This window comes from Neofelis nebulosa, chromosome 3, assembly GCF_028018385.1.
Source record: "Neofelis nebulosa isolate mNeoNeb1 chromosome 3, mNeoNeb1.pri, whole genome shotgun sequence".
Classification (NCBI taxonomy): domain Eukaryota; kingdom Metazoa; phylum Chordata; class Mammalia; order Carnivora; family Felidae; genus Neofelis; species Neofelis nebulosa.
In genome coordinates this window covers 160,229,476-160,250,826 of record NC_080784.1, presented here as the reverse complement: position 1 = coordinate 160,250,826, position 21,351 = coordinate 160,229,476, and the positions used below count along the sequence as shown (strand labels likewise).

At 34.3% G+C, this 21,351-nt stretch overlaps 1 long non-coding RNA gene across 1 annotated transcript in view; it reads left to right on the top strand.

The window, feature by feature from the left end:
• Nucleotides 1-21,351, top strand: part of LOC131507537 (uncharacterized) — a 143,872-nt gene that overhangs the window by 47,271 nt on the left and 75,250 nt on the right. The window contains exon 3 of the long non-coding RNA XR_009259552.1: nt 1,831-1,888. This is a non-coding gene — a long non-coding RNA (uncharacterized LOC131507537). The remainder of the gene's footprint in view (nt 1-1,830; nt 1,889-21,351) is intronic.

Genomic DNA, 21,351 nt, shown 5'->3' with positions numbered 1-21,351 from the left:
CTAACAGCAGACATAATGATTTCAATAAATTAGCTGCTAATGCCATGTAATGAACTCTGATTTGTGTTAATTTGTGCATTACTTAGCAATTTCATGTTAATTTTTTTGAATATCAGTTTTTAAGGCAGTACTAGAATTTCATTTTGCACCTAAATTTTTAAAAATGGTAAGAATGAGAAGTACATTTTGATTTAGATTATTTTAATAAGAAAAGAAATTTTAAAAAGTACGAATGTGGGATGTCACTCAAAGTTTAAATAAGAATTTGTTTCCAATAATCCAAGTTTTTAAAAATAGTGTTTTAATGGAACAACAACATTGCCAAAGAGTCAGAAAGGGTTATTAGGTTTATATTTAAAATAGCAAGTACTGAATTTCCCTCTTGATCTCTTTCCCACCCCTACCATTCCTATGTAACACAGAACATTACAAGTTTTATCTGATAGTTACTGGCATTGGTGGAGGTAATGGTGGGTCAGTGATATTCACAAATATATACTTGTGCATCTAGGTATGTGAATTGTATATGTATAGCTTAAATATCCACACTGGATTATTTTTATGATATTATTAGGAATAAAATACACTAACAAAGAAAACCTTTTGACTAAGTGTATTGAATAAAATCAAGATTTTGCTTGTAAGTGTGGTCTTACAAAGACAGATTAATTCTAGACAGCTTACATAAAAGCTGATAAATATGAATATTTTCTATTTGATTTTTGTCAGTCTAAAAAATACAACAGAAGTTAAAATCATTCCTACTTTATGTACACTTTTCTTAATATCTCCTTTAACTTTCTATACCTCACTTTCCTTATGCAGGAGTGGGATAATGGTAATTAACTCATGCAACTCTTAAGGGAATTTAATGAGTTAATATATGCAAAGTGCCTGGCAGTTATCTTTATTAAGAAGTATTGGTAAAGAAGTATGGTTAAATGGATAGTTTCACCTGATCAAACACAGGTGTCTCGTATTTAAATCTCCTGTCCATTTTCTATGTTACAGCCAGTGTGACAGCTAGTGTGAAACATAAATCTGATTTACATTATGATTCCTTTGCTTAATCTTTAGTGGATACTTCCAAGATAAAAGCCAGAATCCCTACATGGAATTCAAGGCCCTTCACATTCTGGCCTCTCCAATTTTCTTTGGTCATCTGTGAATCTTTGTAATTCATATCAACCAGTCTATCCACACTAAACTATTTGTATTTATCTGAATATATCATAATATTGAATGCCCCCATGCCTATTTAAATAATATTCTTTCTGCTTGAAATGCTTGCTGTAACTTTATTTTCCTGGCAAATTCCTACTGATGATTCTTGACTTTGAGATGTGATCATTGATATATCTAAGTGAATATTTCAATCTACGTGAATATTTCAATCTCCTTGTTTCCATAATCTCTTTAAAACCATGTATTTGAGCCTATCAGAGTATATTGTTTGCATGTCTCTCTCTTGTGGACTCTTAGCATCATGCAGATTAGTACCCTATTCAATATATCCTTTCACACACAGTGCTTAACACAGTACCTAGCATATAATAGACTTTCAGTGAATATTTCGTGAATCCCATGTTGAAAATGATGTAGAATTGTATTCATACGATGTTCTTCCAATAAGAAAAAATAAGGCATAATATTTAAATGGATCTTGGGTATTTCAAATAAATCCTGGATTTATGAGATATTGTTTGTGCTTCTCAGCAGCTGTATTTTCATGTTTAATTCCATGGAATGCTAAGTTCATCTGTTTTTAATTATAAATACTGGAAATATTGCTTTATTTTTTCATCATATAATCTTTGTTTTTTCTTACAGTGTTCTCCGTGTCTCATCGGCTCTGGTAAACTTTCTCACTTCACAAAGAGAACATAAGGTATGGCAAATTCATTCAGTGCTAATCATGAGCTGAGCTTTTTGATCTTTCACTTCCTTCTCTATGACAAAGTTAGAGGTGCCAGGAATATTGAGTTGTGACTTGTGAATCTTCTTGCTGATCCAAACATACACAGGAGACCAAAAAAATATTCAAGGCCCATATAAAGGTAGGTGTTAGATACTGAACCACAGTATATTCAAAAGCATGGAGTCTTTAAACCTTGTTTTTCTTGAAATTAGGGTTGGGATTTTAGGATAGATCAGTCTATATGGTGTACCAACATAAGTTCTGTTAGAGTTGGGGAAGGCAAGTCTCTGTGTAGGAAACTCCAGCATTTTCCAGAGTTTTTCACTCTTGTTCTCATTACTTTCTAGTTCGTCAGAACTTCTGTAATCCTAATTAGCTGCTGTTCATATCCGCACTTCATTGAGGTATGGGGGTTTTGGTTCTCATCTGCTTTGACTGATGGAGTCAGACAGTGGGCCTTCCATTTAATGTGAGGTGCCCTAACATGCCAGATAAAAGTGGTTAAGTGGCCATTTTCCAAATTTTTTATGGATTGTCATTTTTTTTAATTATAAAAGCTACATCTCACATCATCTGTGGCATAAAATGCTGAACTTAAAAACAATTTTCTGAACATTCTAAATAATTCCAAATAATTCCAATGAAAGCTTATTTTATAAAGTCACTCATAATGTTTACATATTATGTTATGCATAATATTTTAGACTCCTTGCTGACTTGATGTTGAATCATTTCAAAGTTTCGTGTGCATGTATGTGTGTGCTTGTGTGTGTGTGTGTGTGTGTGTAGGATAGGAGAATGTTTAAAGAGTAAATATCCCTCATTTTTTTCCTTTAATTAACCATATGTAATATTTTTAAAATCACATATGTAGGAGCTTGAGTGCTTATCATGGTTAGGATGTGTTGATCCAGTAATCTAGACTAAGTACCTGGGAACAATGAGAAGTGCTCCTAAATTTCAGTGCATAAAATATAGGCAGGCATTTGGAGAGTCACTATTGGGGTAAAAAGAAAACCAAAGTGAAAAAGTCAGTTCAACTCTGACATTGGTGGTCTGAAGAGGCTAAGGGAAATAGGAGTAGACAATTTATTACCTAAGCGGTATTAATCAGAGCAAGAATTAAGAGGGAGAAGATATTGCCTCTGAAAACAGAACTATAAAAAGTATTTTTTGTTGTATTGATAAGGCTTTTCCAGAGAAATCAATAGGATGCATATATATATATATATATATATATATATATATAAAGATGCATATATATATATATAAAGATGCATATATATATAAAGAGATATTTATTATATATCTCTTTATATATATTATATATATATAATATATATTATTTATATTATATATATAAATAATATATATTATATATATAAAATATATATTATTATATATAATGCATATATATATATAAAGATGCATATATATATATATATATATATATATATATATATATATATATAAAGAGATATTTATTATAAGGTATCAGCTCGCATGATGGAGGCTGGCAACTCTTAACATCTTCAGGGGGAGTTGGAAAGCTGGAAACCAAAGACAGCAGATAGTAATAGTTCCAGTATAAGTCTGAAGGCCTCAGAACAAGAAGAATCAATGGTGTAGTTCTACTCCAAAGGCTGGTAGACTCTAGACCCAAAAATATCTGATTTCAATTCAATTCCTAAGGCAGGAAAAAGGCCAATGCTCCAGTTTAAAGATTGTCAGGCAAGAAGGAATCCTCTTTACCTTGGAAAGGTTGGTCTTTTTTGTTATATTAAATGCTTCCACTGATTAGATGAGGCCCAACAACATTAAGGAGGGAAGTTTGCTTTACTCAGTCTACCTATTTTAATGTTAATGTCATGTAAAGCACTTTCACAGAAACATCCAGAATAGTGTTTGACTGTATTTCTGAGCACCCTGTGGCCCAGTTAAGTGTACCCATAAAATTAAACATCATATTAGTAGAAACAGAAAATATAAAGTCAATGAATTCACAAATCACAGAGCTCTGACACCTTGCGGAAACCAGACAAAGTGACCACAAAAGTTCATTGATCTTAAGACATAGTTAGGCTGGACCAAATGGAATAGAAGGTCAACTGCCACAGAATGGAATAGGTGGAAATCCCAGTTGTTCAAGTGATGAGGCTCCCTTTCCATGGTAATGATCTTATGATAAGAAAAAGAGGAAGCACATACCTACAAAAGAGAAGTAAACTATAATTAGAGGGAGAGTCACTTATGTTCTAGCGGTGGTAAGGAAAAGGTTCTAAGAAGTTTGGGAAGTATTTTTCATGAATTAAATAATTTTACAAATGTACAAAAATATTAATGTAGGCCTAGGTATTCACATCCCAATGGGCCATCCTTTTTCCTATTTTGTTTAAATCCATGTGGATAACAGATTGTGTGGCTTCCTGCCTATATTGTGTCACCTGTTTTACTTCTAAGCCTTTAAGGAAACTTAGGGAAAATACTGAACCTTATTGTCTTCATATTTGTGTGACTTGTTTTAGGGTCAGAGACATTATAATAGTTGGCATCTTGATTACTCACATTGCCTTTATTATGACTGCACCTCCCTAGGGTGGTAGCAGAAATGGAAGAGGAAGTCAGCACTGGTAAGAAGGACTTGGTTGGAACTTAAAAGGAACAAACCAGAGTGAAAGAGTTCCAAGCACAGGGTAGGAAGCAGTCTTGGAATAATTCCTTCAGCTTCCAACTATGTGTGCAGTTTTTTATGCCTTAAGTCCAGTGACTGTCATTCATTCATTCATTCATTCATTTATTCATTCACATATTTGTTTGTTTATTTCTTTGCTTGTTTATTGGTGCTATTTTTTAGGGTCTTACAACCCGCCAGAGAAACTGTAATGCCTTTGATGCTGGTACTCCGGTTCATTCATTCCTGTATCCTCCCCTTTCACATGTCTTTCATTTTGACAGCTGCAGACCCATAGTCACAGTGCTCAGCTAATAAGTGATTAATTTATATTTGTTGAGTATTTATTTTATAGGAAAAAATCCTTAACTGAACCTTTAGTTAGTCAACTCTAAATTATGCAGATGGTGGCCCATTGCATCCTGACGTCTTGGATCAAAAGCCTGTGTTTTTGTATCATTTGAGTTGAATTTACCAAAAATCATTTGTGTTCATTCCTGAACTTATTTATTCCAGTTAACATTGTCATTTGCAATTATGAATTTTAAGTATGTCTGTTCAGATGAAATATGAGTGTGAAAGACAAAGTGTGGATGCTTGCATGAAAATGAACTTTAATGCTTAGGATAGACTTGAAGATGAGAGGAAAAGAAAATCTGCTGAATGTATAGGCAGAAAAGCCAAAACTTGGGAGAAAATCAGAAAAATCTGGAGGCATGCTACATTACATTGCTTAGCAACTGTCTTAAATTCCAGCTATCTTTGAAGAAACTCAAGCTGAAATTCACACATTAGATTGGAGTTTATGCAAACAAGACACTGCAGAACTTTAATCATTTAACTAAAAGATTTGGGACCTACATTAAAAATAATTGGTGAATGGATGTGTATTCAATACTTTATATTCACATAAAATGTTTGAAGCATTTATACGCTTTTAGAATTTCCCATTTTTTTTGGTAATCCCTCATTTTAATCAAATGATTGACTAAATATCTATGCTACTATTTTTGGCTATGAGATATCTACTGTGGCTAAATCAGTTTTCCTAGCATCAGTATAAATTAATTCATCATTCTTCACCACATTCTTCACATTCTAACAATATTCTAGGTCTTGCGGTTGTTACACATAAGTACAGGAACCATTACTTCCAATAAAACATTTGCATCCAATTATGAGATAAGTTTTTACTTCTGTTGCAGTAACCAGATCATTAGAGAGGAGATGGGGCTTGAGTTGGTATTGAGGAGAAATAAGGCAGCAGTGGTGGAGTGTGGGAAGCAGAGACCAAGTCTGGTTCAAAGAAGATTAAGGAGTAAGAAAACCAAGAGGCTTTATAGAGCAAAGCAGATCAAACCTATCTATTGGATCTAAGGAGTCTTACTGAGGAGTAATAAGTGATTCATCCCCAGACTGGAGACAGGTGGTGTCAGCTTTCAATGCCAGGCCAAAGTATTTGTGATTTATTTCTTTGTGTGGAGTTATTAAATGTTTGTGAATAGCAGTAATAGCAAGGAGAGATAACATAATTAAAGCCATATTTTATATGGAATCAATTCATTAGATAGAAGGGGCAGGAAGATGGAAGATGTGGCAACCATTAAGAGGATTGTTATAAACAAATCTTTGAATTATTTGACCCCAAATCTCTAACTCTCCCTAATTACTTACTAACATAAAAGGATATTAAAATTTCTTCCTAAATTGAATAACTATCCATTTACTGTTGTTTTCTTTACAGTTACTCTAAATTTTCAACCCTTTTAATTGAAATCATTTAAACTAGATTACATCATATATAGATATAAACATCCACACACATATATAATTTACTATTTTTATAAGACAGATACAATGATGTATTTTGAATAGTTTGTTCTAACCTATCACCACAGTAGTCTCTGGAATATTCTGACAGTTACAGATCAACTGGATTGATTCACTCAATTCCACAATATGAGTTGCTTGACCTTGATATATTTTGTAATGCTATTTCTATCTACTCCTTAATTTCTCTGACTTATATGTCTCCATGTAACCTCAGTTTTATCTCTCCTTAGCTGATTTCATAAATCCTTCTCTTCTAGTCACCTGTCTAATACTATCTCAATATACCATCTAATAGAGGATGCCCATTAATAGCAGTAGTAAACTCTAAACTGCAGTAAATTATATGACTGGGATTTTTATCTAGGCTTTTTTCCTCATAAAAGATGTTTTTTTTCTATGTCCCTGCTGAACAGGCTTTGTCAGAAATGAACAGCATATAAATATTTGATTTATTACATTTCTATCCACAGCACCAAAATTGAAATGCCATACCTAAAGCACCATTTGTCATCAGGGTGGTAAATGTTCAACCAGTCTGCTTGAATTCTTTTTGTGAGCATAACTAGAGCTAGAATTTATTTGGCCAAAGGAAAAAAAAAGAAAGCCACAAACAATTATGAGGTTTAGTATCTTGCCTAAATGGATACATTTCAACTCTTATTATTAAAAGACAAATACGAAAGGAAATAAGAAAATAATTTAAATCTATTTATAAATCTCCAAACATCATATGGGTAATAATGTCATCAACTTTCTCACCTAGAAAAATGTAGCAGAGCTGACCATAAATATCACCACTGGATAGAATGAATTTCATGTCTTCTCTCTTTTCTTGTCTGTCCTTTACAAATTTGTGTATAATACACCTTGTCATATGTAATTGATCTCTGTGAAGGGCTTGCTATAGATCTCCTCCATGTGTTTTAATGGTAGAAGAATGTATACTAGAAATTATGGTATCATCACTCTGTACTCTAATTGGGTAAGAGAATAGGCTGTTCAAGCCATGAAAGAGTCAATGGGTAAAAAAGGAATTTACTCATTTGACAGTTATTGAGAACTTACTCTGGACTATTTAGCCTTCTGTGTCCTGAGGTTGAATCTGGCTTCAGGACACTTGCACTCTTGGTTTTCCTATTACTTTACTGAACAATCCTTTGTAGATTTCTTTGCTGATTTCTCCTCTTCTCCTTGAACTCTTAATGTTGGCGTATGCAAGCACTCAGGCTTTGGTGTTCTTCTCTTATCTATCCATAAATCCTCCCTTGGTGATCTCAGTGTAATGACTGAGTACACTTTACCTGCTAAAAACTGCCTAATTTATATCTCCAACCCTAGACCTTGTTCTTAAATTCCAGACTCCTATCTCCAACTCATTATCTCTCAATATCTACTCAATATCTCCATTTGGAGTCCCATGAGACATGTGAATCCTGACTTTCCAGAACTGTTATCTCTAGTAAAAAAACCTTCTTGTTTTAGTTAAAGACAACTGAATCTTTTCATTTGCTCGGGACAAAATGCTTCAAACATTCCTTCACTTGTCTCTTTTTCTTATAACTCTGCATCCAATCTGTTAGGAAACTCTGTTGGCATTACTTTCCAAATATATCCAGAGTTATATTCCTTCTCACCACCATTCACACCTGAGCCACAATAACCTTCTTTTTTATTAGCAGCAAGAATTATCCTGTTACAACATAAATAAAATCATATTATTCAGCTCCGAACTACAAAAGGTTTCTATTTTTCTCATTGCATAAGCCAAAGTTATTAGGATGGTTCATAAAGTTCCACATGATCCGACTCCCACTTATCTTTATTACCTACCTTATTTCTTTTTTCTTTTTCTCTTTCTCACACTTCACTCACATTGGCTTCCCTGTTTTTTCTCAAACATGCCAGGTGTGCTCCAGCCTCAGGATACTTGCACTAGCTCTTCTTTTTGCATGGAGTGATCAATCACAAAATATCCACATAAGAAAAATTATTCACTTCTTTTAGTCTTTGATCAGATGTCATCACCCGAGGGAACTTAATCTCTTGTTGTTGTGGTTTTTCATTGATATACACTGGCCACCTAAAAAATCTCTTGTACATACCAAATTTCATCTAGTCTGAAATGCACATCTTTAAACTTTTAAAATATCTTTATAAACAGGATGCATTATACCATTGATAGCAGATCATAGATCCATTAAAAAGATTATCTTCTCTTTCTTATTTGCAGATAAAATAATATGGTATATCTTACCATCAGTGACATGCTAGTTTTAATGAAATACAGAGGGAGGCAGTCGGTGAATATTTACTGAATGAAAGAATAAAAGACTGGGCGAGAACAAAATAACCGTTTTTCCTTTAAGATATTTGCAAACTAGTTGAATAGAAAGCCTCATAAAGAAATATTTATAATAGCACATTACAGAAACCATATAAAGGTAGTATTTAAATACAGAAAATAAATTTATTCTTATTTAATCTTTTTTTAATGTTTATTTTTGAGAGAGAGAGAAAGAGAAAGAGAGAGACAGAGATGGAGCACGAGTGGGTTAAGGGCAGAGAGAAAGGGAGACACAGAATTGGAAGCAGGCTCCAGTCTCTGAGCTGTCAGCACAGAGCCTGACACAAAGCTCAAACTCATGAACCAGGAGATCATGACCTCAGCCAAAGTTGGATGCTTAACCCATTGAGACACCTAGGCACTCTGATTCTTATTTAATAGTATTACTGAGTAGGGGGGATGGTCAAAGGAAGTTATTGCCACTACCACTAGGAAGGTAAGATATTTTGTTAATAGTAAGGTAAAATAGGAGGTCAGAGAGGTAAGAACATAGTCTAGAAAATGATCTGTATTGACAATTAGCAAGAGCCATCTACAATTTATAATTATTAAGTTATAGGAGTATTCCTTAGCTTTCTTCTTGAATACTGTTTTAAGATTTTGCCCTAACTGTGCTTAATATACATGAAATTCAAGTTTATGTAGATTTACATGTATGGACTCTTGAGATTTTTATTCTAATATCTGGGAAATGTGATTTTACTCCTTTTGGGAATAAGTAGAAAACAAGTAATAAAAGTCTGTGCCCCTGTATTTCTACAGGATGTCCATAATTTCTCAAAACATAGTTAATATGTTTGGTTATTTTTATAATTGAAGAGCCCTTTTCCTGTTTCCTGCCTTCATAAACATCCTCTTGTTTTCAAAGAAGTTTTTAAAAGGCGAAAGTAGGGATGTTATGGTAAAGCCAGCACACAGAATTGCAATCTCTAGTTTATTATAAGGGAGAAAGGGAAAGATGAAGGAAAAAGGACAATTAGTATCTTCCTTGGCATAAAGCTGATCACAAATAGTTTAACTTGTTACGGTATGCTGATGTAAGATTCTTTTGTGTTTGTTTGGTTAGTTGATTTTTTTTCTTTTGGTGAGATGAGGAGTAATTTGGAAAATGTATCTGTAGATAAAATTACATAAATTAGAACAGGATATCAAATTGTTAGGTGCTTTAAGACCATAAGATGGTAATATTATAATGATGATCCATAGACATAATAGCAGAAATATATTGAAATTTTGGACAAAAGAACCAAACACACCTCAAATACACATTAATAGTTATTGGTTTAGCATATTATCTATAGCAAAAAGAAATTACAAGTACACATAAAAATGATAAAGGGAGGGGCGCCTGGGTGGCTCAGTCGGTTAAGCAATCGACATCTTGGTTTTGGTTCAAGTCATGATCTCACAGTTTGTGAGTTCAAGTCCTGTGTTAGGCTCTGCAGCTGGCAGCTTGGAGCCTGCTTGAGATTCTCTTTCTCTCCCTCTCTCTCTGCCCCATCCCTGCTCACTCTTTTTTAAAGCTTATTTATTTATTTTGAGCTCTCTCAAAATAAATAAGCTTAAAAAAAGAATTCTAAAAAGAAAAGGGAAATATTGGAAATATTTAAGGTAGGGATGAGTATTTATGGTATAGTATCCATAAGATCTAGCTTTATTTAGTTCTAACTAGTTCATATAATAATGTGAACAAAGAAATATGTACACTTTCAAAAAAATCTTTTCTGTAGAAGAAGATGAAAGATCATCTAAGTTAACCATAATGAAATAAAAGTCTAGATAGCAAGCAATGTAGAACAGTGACTGAATCATTTGTTCCTCTCTTCCATTAAAACTTAGGGAGCACTTCCTGTATTCAAAAGATGGTACCATGTGCTGGAGTAACTACAAAGAGCCTAGTGAGAGCTTCCAGTAGTCTATAGTCTAATAGGAACCATGTTATTTTTGATAATTTTTATCACTTGAATCCTACCATCTAGTAGTTGGTGCATTCTAAGTAACCACTGAATAAACATTTGAGAAATGAATATTGGATAAAAGCTGGCTAATAATATAAGTTTTTTTGAGGAACAACATATAAATGTTTGGGTCAAAGAATAAGTGCCTTGCATTTATCCTTCATTTCTCCCACTCTTTCACAACCCACCAATTCCTCGGCAGACCCTATCACCATAAGCTCCACATTCAGCTGCTTCCTGCTACCATCTTAGTCCAAGGTATTGTAATTTTTAACAAAACTATCAGAATGACATTTTAACTATTTTCTTGATTCTACTCTTACACATACCCCCAAATGTCTATAGGTCTATTTTCCATACAGTAGTCTGTGTGATTATTTCAAATTTAAATCTAATTGTATATTTAGAATGGGTCAGGACTAGGTCAAGAATTCAGGACTCCTTATCTTTAATCTTCCTATGAAACCAAGGTACTTCACTTATAATTTGAACTCACATTATATATCAACCATGACCTAATCACATTTATCATTTAAATATATACTTCCATGAAAAAATTATATTTATATTATTAAAATTAAAATTTACATCATTAAATTTTAATGAAGTACAAACTATGAGTACTAGTATGCTGTACTATATATTCTAGAAAAGATGCATGGGTGGCATAGTTTCCATGCAAGTCAACAAATCTCCTAAGTCACCTAAGCAGGACAGCTAATATAAATATCCACTGCTCCAAAGGTTCTATTTCTCCATTTTTATTTTCTTCAGTTTACATTTGATTCATTCTTTTCATTTCTCAAGCCATTACTTTGTTTATTAACTTAGAATGGCACCAATTGTACATCAAATAGCAGATCCCTGAATTGTTAATCTGGAAGTAATTTCTTAGCTCAACCAACCTCATTTTATCCATCCTCTTGTTGACCCCAGTGTAGACCTCAATATCACTCCTCACAAAAATTACACTCATTGTCACATTCTTCTCCTACACTCAAAGGTACTTGAAGAGGCGCTTTAAATCAGTACCTGTTTGCAAAGAGTGTGCTTGGAATTTTTAGTAACATGTTGGCAAGAGGTTCTTTGCTTGCTAAAGAAATCTGGAAATACAAAGCTTAGATGTGGTTATACCTCCAAAAATACCACACAGATAACATTCAAGTACCACTAGTACTTAGGAGACTCAATTGAATAGAATAAATTATTCTTTATTCCTATTTAATAGAAAAATAATGGCATTTATGAAATTATTTTACATTAACTCAACAAATATTTACTAATCTCTTACTACATGCCAGATCCTATTATAAAAACTATTAAATCCTATTAACTATTAAATCCTATTAAAAACTATTTTTAATATATTTAATATATCAAAAACTATTATAAATATATTATAAATATAATCCTTATGCCCACAGAACTTTTTAAGTTTAGTTGATATAAAAAAAAAAGGACAATTAAAAAATAAGTAAAATGTAAGGTGTTTAGTAGGCAGAAAGCGTTTAGGGAAACATCAGAGAAGGAAAGTGTGGTGTAAAGTTCTGTGGACAGTGTCCAAGAATAAATCAAGGATGTCCCACTGAGAAAAAGACACTAAGTAAAGGTTTAGGGAGGAAAGTGAGTGAGACATGGAACTATCCTTAGGAAAGCATTCCAGTCAGAGGAAAGAACCAATGCAAACCCTGAAATAGTATTGGGCATATTATATTTCATCAGTCATGAATTTTACTCTGCCATACTTCCTGGTATAAAGTTTAAAATTGTTGTCTCAGAAGCATGTCTTAAACATTTCATGCAGTAATTAACTCTTATGGGCTAAATTTTGTTCTCACAGAATTCATATGTTGAAGTCCTAACTTCTAGTACCTCAGATTGTGACTATTTGGAGATAGGGTCTTTAGTGAGGTAATTAAGGTTAAATGAGATCCTGAGTGTGGACCCCAATCCAGTATGACTTGTGTCCTTATAAGAAGAGGACACAGACAACTCAGACGGAGGACCATGTGAAGACAGAGGGAGAAGATGACCATTTACAAGTCAAGAAGAGAGGGTCTTAGAGGAAACAAGCTTGCAGACACCTTGATCTCTGATTCTTAGTCTCTAAAAGTGTGAAAAAATAAGTTTCTGTTCTTTAAGCCAAACCATCTTGTGATACTTTACTGTGGCAACCCTAAAAAACTGATACATTAATCTTTTAACTAGTCTAAGGTATAAAGTAAACAATTTTGGAAACCAAAGATGCCTGTTTACAGGACACTATTGTAGGGTAACAAGTAAGATGTTATGCTTTCCTGAAAATCTATTAGTACTAGGGAGTAGATATGGGGGATCCATAGGAAGTCAAATAATTGTAGTCATGTTTTATTGTATTTTCTGTTCCAAACATGTTAGTCTGGATTAATAAGAATAAGAGTTATTTTGAAGTCTTATCAAAACAGACCTCCACTAAACAAAGCACAGCTGTGGAAATGTTAATTATCTGACAATATTAGATTGTATTACAAAATCAGGGTAGTCAGAAAATCAAGGCAGTAGAAACATACTTCAGTCAAATCTTGTAAGAGAAGCTAAATAGTGTTAAAATCTGTGCATATAAAGGTATACTTGGCAGGCATCCTATGCAATGACGAATCTGCTTACAGCTTCAAGAGGACATGACAGCCAGTAAGGGTGTTAGATATCCTGCAGTTTGTGAGCAGGTAATTTTTTTTTTCACAAACCTTATAACACATGGAATAAACTATGTACAGATAATCCACCTGTTTTCCAGGTTTCTTTGGATTAACTTTCATAAGAGAACAAAGATTTATGAGGGGAAGTTGTTTCTGCATTGACCTCTTGTGGTGCTCCTTTCAGAATATGAAAAATGGCATCATTTGACTCCAGAAGGGGGTGACAGTACAGTGTTCCAATCAAAACCATTATAGGGGTGCACTCGCAGATTCTACTGCTTTCTCTTCCAGGAGGCTAACACTGAGCAGATATAGACTTATTCATGATTTCACTTATTCTTGTCATTATCATGTTCTGTGATAATGAAAGAAAATGTCTAAAAAGTCTCTGTTAATTCCAATTTGCACCAAGGTTTCAAGAAGCTAGAAATGAACCTTGTTGAGCTCAGCAATGTGTCTTCACCTGCAATGGCTCTTCAGTCTAAAATAACTTAGGAGAAAATCAGCAGGAGAAAGCTTTGAGACTCTGAAACAATAGGGCTTATCCTTGGTGCCCATTCTTTTTATTACTAATGTATCACAAATTTATCATGATATTCATCTATTGAGGTTTGCTTTTAATTCTGATTATTAATTTACATTTATTATCTCCTTGAATTCTCCAAATACTTGTCTGAATGAGGATTTATAACACTATTACTACAGAGATGAAGAGATTTATATACAGAGAAGCTAAGTAATTTGTCCAATGTCAAACAGCTAAAGAGTTGATGGAGAGAATTCAAACCCAGACAGTTTGACTCCAAAGCTTGTTTGCTTAGCCCCTAAGATGTATTACTTAAACAGCTTATCTGGAATGGATGGTTGGTACATTTAAGTATCTCTTTTCTTCTCTAGAAATGAAAGATAAGGGGATGGTCAGTTGGTTGAATGTCTGACTTCAGCTGAGGTCATGATCTCACAGTTTGTGATTCAAACCCCACATCGGGCTCACAGCTGTCAGCACAGAGCCTACCTTGGATCCTCCGTCCACCTCTCTCTGTCCTTCCCCCACTTGCACATTCTCAAAAATAGGTAAACATTAAAAAAAATAGAAAAGAAAGGCAAAACACATCTCCCGGCATAGTTCTAAAGAAATTGTTACATGTCAGTAAGGTTTGAAAGGATGACTTTGTGTTCTGCTATACATGCTGAATGTTTCCCCCCTCCACTTCCATCTCTCCTCACCCTTCTCCATATACACCAATGCCTCATGAATTTATCTACATGGGTTACATTAATGGGTTCTCTCCCTCAAACTTCTAGTGGGCTAATTCACTGGGAATCTCAGCAATAGATTGGAAGAGGACAAGGAGATGGGAATCATTACTTTTGCTTCCTCCCTGTGGTGCAGCCAGGGTCCAAGTGAGTTCCTTGACTAAAGATTTCAATTCCTTGAGACAATCTTTCCACAAAGACTTTTCAGCCTCTGAAGAGTGGTAAACTTTTCCTTCCACAGTCCGTTGGGTAGAATGGTGCACTACTCTTACTAGCCATGGCACCATTCCTCACAACCTCCCTGTACTCTGCCCACAATTTTGTGTTATCCCTTTACATAACCCTCCTTGAATTATCATAATTTGTATATTCCAATTATTTCTTTGGTGGCCTTGATTAATACAACTGAAAAAAAAATATGACCTAATCTAGAATATTGAGCTTCTTACTTTTCCATAACCACTCACTGAATTAAGCATTCTAGCTTATAGTCCCCAAACATTTCCTGACTCTTTCCTCAAATTCCTCCCTGCTGTCTACCTTTGACTTACTAAATATCAGATCAAGGTCCAGATGGATCTAACAACTAAGGTGTGATCTAGAGGATAAACACAACAAAACCCCACAATGGACTACAATTGTGTATCCTGTCTTCTACATTAAAAAAAAAAAATGGATATTTCAACTGTCCAAATTTCAATAGTGGTGATTCAGTAAAATAGGCGTGAGGTTTTTTTGTTTTGTTTTGTTTTTTGTTTACTATATTGAGTTTCTTAAAATTCTTTGTTTTGGGACAAAACAGGATAACAGATACAGATTATTTTTTTGCTAGGAAGTTTTTTAGAATTCTTTTAGAACACTGAAGCATTGATCAACTGTGAATATAGTTATAATCATCATCATATTTAAGCATTATTGATTCAGGCCTCAGTGTGTGTGCACAATTAAATTTTTCACATGTTGTAACCCATAAGATACATTTCCCTACCAAATGAAGCTGTTCTGAGTATGCCCTGCTCCAGTCTCAGCCATATTCCCACTTTAGCACTTCTGTACATTATCAATGCTATTTCTACTTAGATGATTCTAGCATATTATTATAGTTAAATTCATTATACTGGCCTAAATGCTGTCCTCTTTATTTTAAATTCTTTAGTATCAGTGTTATAGATCTGCCTTATGAGTCAGGAACTGAATCCGGCTAGATTAGTTAATTGGAACATCCATCTATTTGTGCCAGAAACATCAGATTTTTTTTTTCTTGTGCCCACTACTTAACATTAACTTATTTAATGGTCATGATGAAATTTCCAGGCAGTGCCAACAACCTTGCATATGTGGATCTGGTCTTACATTCAAAGAGGAGGGTGAGTGTAAAGCCCATCACCATCTCTAGAGAAAAGCCCGTAATGCATACCTTCTATTTATCAGGTTTAACTGTGTCACCTCCATACTCAACAACAAATTAGTAGGAACTGCAGTTTCAGATTTGTTACCTGAAAAGAAATCAATATCTCAAATTGCTTAATATTTATCTCACTCATATGTATCCATTTATGTAGACCATTAGAGAACTTCACATGTCCTGGTAGATAGGGAGAGTGACCAGAAACCAGGTTATTTGAGAGTACTGCTCAATAGAAGCAGAAGTAGAACTTAGTGGTTTCAAGTACTAATCACAGGATAATCTACTGCTTTGATAGTAGAAACTAGTTTGACTCTTGAACTTGCATCATTTTCTCCAATAGTGATAGAATTGGGGCCTTGGACTCAGCCTTGAGAGAACACAGTTTTGTATTATTCACTTTAGTTTCAACAAAAGTGATTCTTCTTCATGCCATGATTTCTTTTTCTTGTCCGAACATTTTATGACCAGTGTACATTGCCTCACCTTTGTACTATTCCCTTTTGAGAATGATAAGGGGGGGGGGGGGGACTTGAAGTAGTCTCCTATTTTTTTCTCTTCTTTTTCTCTATTAATAAATGGATTGATTTGAGAGAAAGAATTGCTTAGACAACTCTAATGGTTGCAATAATTTCAGAATATTTTGTTAGCTATTGATTAAATTGTAATGGTACATGTGAACACAGTTGTGATCTGATTTCAAATAACAGAGTTCTGATTTTGTTTTGGTAGACTCTAAGTGACTTAAGGCAGTCATGTACTTGAAAATGAATGTCAAGCCTTTGTTAAGATTTTTTTTTGCATGTTTATATACAGTAAACAAAACAAAATAGTTTTCTATACATTATCAAAGGGATAGTGCCTGCTAAGACCAGTATGACTCATACTCACTTTGGTGACACTTGTGTGTTCGATAAGATCAAGTCATTTCTTAACACCTAGGAGAAGGAAAAGTGCCAAACTATCAGCATGATTGTACCAGCTAAATGACAGTGATGAATGAGTAACTTATATTTATATTGTGTCTTTTTTCCCTAACGAATCTTATTCTGTGTCATACTTTCTTCAAAATTTAATGTATTAGCTACTAAGTTAAAGAACAACCAAAAAATGTCATCTCATACAAAAAGAAGAAGAAAAGTGTTTAAAGTTAGTCATGTCACACATAATTAAATCTCAGGACCACCTAAGTAAGGCATTTTTTATTTAATATGCTGGACAAGAATCAATGTATAGAATTAAAAGGAATATATTTTAATTTAAAATGTTATTACACTTACAATTATATATTAGCTGTGCTTTCACTCTACATCTTAAAATCTTTGTCTAAATGGTGATATTAAATAAAAAAAGAAAGAAACATGGTGTTTGCTTTGAATTATAAACTCTTGAACTAACTAGAGTAAAAATAATAAACAAGTGCTGTAATTTGGCATAAATTAACCAATATAAAGAAAAGAATAATATGACAGAGGGGCCAAATGTCTGATTGCTAAAGTCTCTCCTTTAAATTCTCACTTCCTATACCATGACAAGTAGGGAATATGGTCATATCATAGTCATTAGGACTACTTTGTTTTATTGAGAGATTACAAAATGGTTACTTTGATTGCTTTGATATGAAAAAGGGAAGAAAGTCACTGGACTGGGAATAAGAGGTCTGGCTCTTCTATTACATGGTTGTATAGTCTTGAGAAATCATTTCACCTCTATGGATCTTACTTTCTTCATCTAGCAGTATCAAGTAATGATTAAGATTACTTGTTCTGGAACTGATTTGCTGAAGTGAAAATTGCAGTCCACCATTTATGTATCATATTAGGCAAGTTTCCTAATGTCTTTGGAACTTTCTCCTCATTTTCACAATGCAATTATAGTTCCAGCTCATAAGGTTGGTGTGAAGATTAAGTGAGTAGATTCATTTAAACTGTTTAGAATAGTGCCTAGTCCATTGTAAATTTATTAAAAATTGTTGGCTTTAATGTGCTACGTTGCTTTCATGAATTAATTGAGTTTTTAAATTTCATTGATATATTGTATTGATTCAAGATCTGAGTATAAAATAAGAATAGTGGCTTCTTAGATTCATCCCAATTTTTTTTTATTTATTTTTTTAAACATTTATTTATTTTTGAGAAAGACAGAGACAGAGTGTGAGATGGGGAGGGGCAGAGAGAGAGGGAGACTGGTTCAGGCTCCAGGCTCTGAACTGTTAGCACAGGGCCCAACACGGGACTCAAACTCATGAACTGTGAGGTCATGACTTGAGTCGTAGTCCGCTGCTTAACCAATGGAGCCACCCAGGCACCCCCATCCCATTTGTATATATGAAATTTTATATTAATGAATGCTTTGCCAAAGGGAATGGAAGAGAATTGGCCATTTATGGTATAACATTTGGCTCAACTGAGATGAAGACAGTCTGGCATGTGAATCTATCAGCACTCACTCATCTTCCTTTCAGACTTATCTGGTATCCATTTTCAGGATTGGTCCAGTCGCAGAAATTCAGGAAGGAGGTTTTTGTGACATCCAAGAGAAAGGGAGGTTATTTATGGTGTATTGCTATGGTATCTGTTTTTCTCTCAGCTTTAGAGATTAGGTCTTAATTATCTAAAAGGATTTCACATAAAAGCTGTTTTGAAGACTGTCTTTGAGAGATCTGGGATGTGTGTGGCAGATGGTAATGTGTAAGCCACAGTTGTGGTGGATATCATTGTTCTCATCATAGTAAGGGATTCTGTGAGGGTCCAGAAAAATAGCAAGGGCTTTAAAAAAATTAATTGTGGTAAAATAATACATAACATAAAATTAACCATCTTAACCATTTTTAGATATATAGTTTAGTAGCATTATGCACATTTACACTGATGTGCAATCTCCAGAATTCTTTTCATTTTACTGAACTGGAACTCTCAACCCATTAAACAACTCCCATTCACCTCTTGCCCCAGCCTTTGGCAACTACCATTCTACCTGTTTGGGTAAATTGATTAAGGTAGAACAAGAGTCAAAGATGAGATTCTCTGAATGGCTCTTGTATACTTGGTGACAGATAAGTGCTTTGTTTGCCTCTATTAAAAGCCATCTCTCTTCAGGGCTATCCAATGAATATAACAAATCCTGATTTGGGTTGCTTTCCCTCTTATTATAATTCCACAAAGACAAGATATTTTTGCAAATATAAACCATGACATTTTGCCATAAGGTTTGCTAGTTTTACTGTTTTACTTTAAATGTAAGATTTCTGTCTCTCATCATTAGTCATCTGTTTTGTCACAAGATTCTGCACTGAAACCAATTGGAACCTACAACCAGAATGGTCTTTTAAAAATAGTAGGGGTGGCTGGGGGGCTGAGTCGGTTAAGCGTTTGACTTCAGCTCAGGTCATGATCTCACAGTTTGTGAGCCTGAGCCCTGGGTCAGGCTCTGTGCTGACAGTCTGGAGCCTGCTTCTGATTCTCTCTCTTGCTCTATCTCTGCCCCTCCCCAGCTCACACATGTACACATGCTCTCTCTCTTTCTCTCAGAAATAAATAAACGTTAAGAAAAAAATAAAAATAAAAACATTAACTGAAATAAAGTCATTCCTCTGCTTAAAACTCTTCAGTGGCTATTCATTTTTTTCAAAGTAACCTGGCAGAATTCCCCACATGGCCTAGACTGCAATGCAATCTTGTCTTGCTTTCTTTTCTGTTTGCTTGTTTTTCTTTAAGTCTCTGGGTCTCAGGGTTTCCTGCTGACTGGAACACTAGTTTGATTTCTATTTATTTAAACTTAGTCTTCCTTGTGATTTCCCCTTTTCCTAGTTTAGGAGAAAATTTATCTGAAGTAGATACTTAATAATTCATCCCAAGTTATGTGTATCTTCCCTACTTCTACATACTTTGAAGGAGCAGACAGCCAAATAGATGGGTACATAGTAAATAAAATTCCTTCCATGGAACTTAGAAAGTAGCACCAAAATATTTAAGTATTAGAATAAATTTTCCTGGGTAAAACAAGAGATTAAACCCAGAAACTGCTGGCAGCAATCATTTTCTCTTTGGTGAATTAGAAGTTACAGAAATTTCATTTGTGGTAAGATACATGTAAGTAATACAACATTAACAGGACCATTAACAGGACCACTAAGAGTGGCCGGGCCACTCTTCCCCACCAGAAACTTCCTAGGTTTCCTCCTAGGTTTCTTGCAGTCAATAGTTCTGGCCTTTGCCGGAGTCCCGGCCACACCTCCAACCTATCTTTCATAAGAGACCACTGTATTTTAATCATATGTATATTGGATGCCCTCTTAAGCCATTTGCACTTTATTGATTGACCAGATTAACCAGCAGTTCCTTCTGAGAAGCATCCTGACCTGCCATTGCAGTCACAGTTGAGTGCTCATAGTCATGTCTAGTATTCCACACCTCTTGATTGTGCCCTTGAGTTCAGGGCTTAACCAGTCAATCTTGCCTGTTCCCCACTCTGCTGGTTGATTGTTACCAAGATGAATTACTAAATTCAATTACCTATTACATAAACCAATGGAATATGAGTGTGGAAATAAAAACAATTTCTGTTGCCATGAAAACTAAATTGAATACTTCAGAAAGACTCAAGAAAGAAAGAAAAAAGATTTTTAAATGTGCTATAGAATTAGATGTCAGCTCTAAAATGTTGGGGTACAAATAGTTTTTTAAAAAGCATTCTGCTTATATTTTTGATTTGTCTGTGTTATTCTCATACAATTTGAGAAATGGTGAACTGATGTTAAATTTTGGGTGTGCTTTACTTAAGATAGGTGTATTCTAAGCTCCAATCAAATCTACACTCAAAAATATCTTTGGCCGTGTATCAAAAGTTTAGCAAACAAATATATACTTTCCTATTTAAGTTCAAATAAAATATTTAAGTTTGGAATGTCTCTTTTTCTTGTTTGTTCCTCAATTTAAAGTGGATTTTATTTAATCTACCAATTCCCAAGCCCTCTTGAATTGAGTAATAGCACTTTTGCTCTCCTGCTATTATGTAAAGTTGAAATAGGGTTTGCTAATGGATCTCCCTGCCCCAAATCCTTTATTATACAGCTTCTCATGGGTTATTTGGCATTTTTGCACAGTTGGAGGAGCCAAGGCGAGGCAGAAAACATTATATTGGAAGGAGGAGTATTCAGAGGCAGGGGCATCTGTGACTCAATAATATGTTAAAGTTAGTTAGTGAGATTTCTTTGTTTTCTTGCAAGGAGTGAATCTGCTGTTACTTTAAATAAGGAATATAAACCAGTATTATGGTGCTTCTGTTT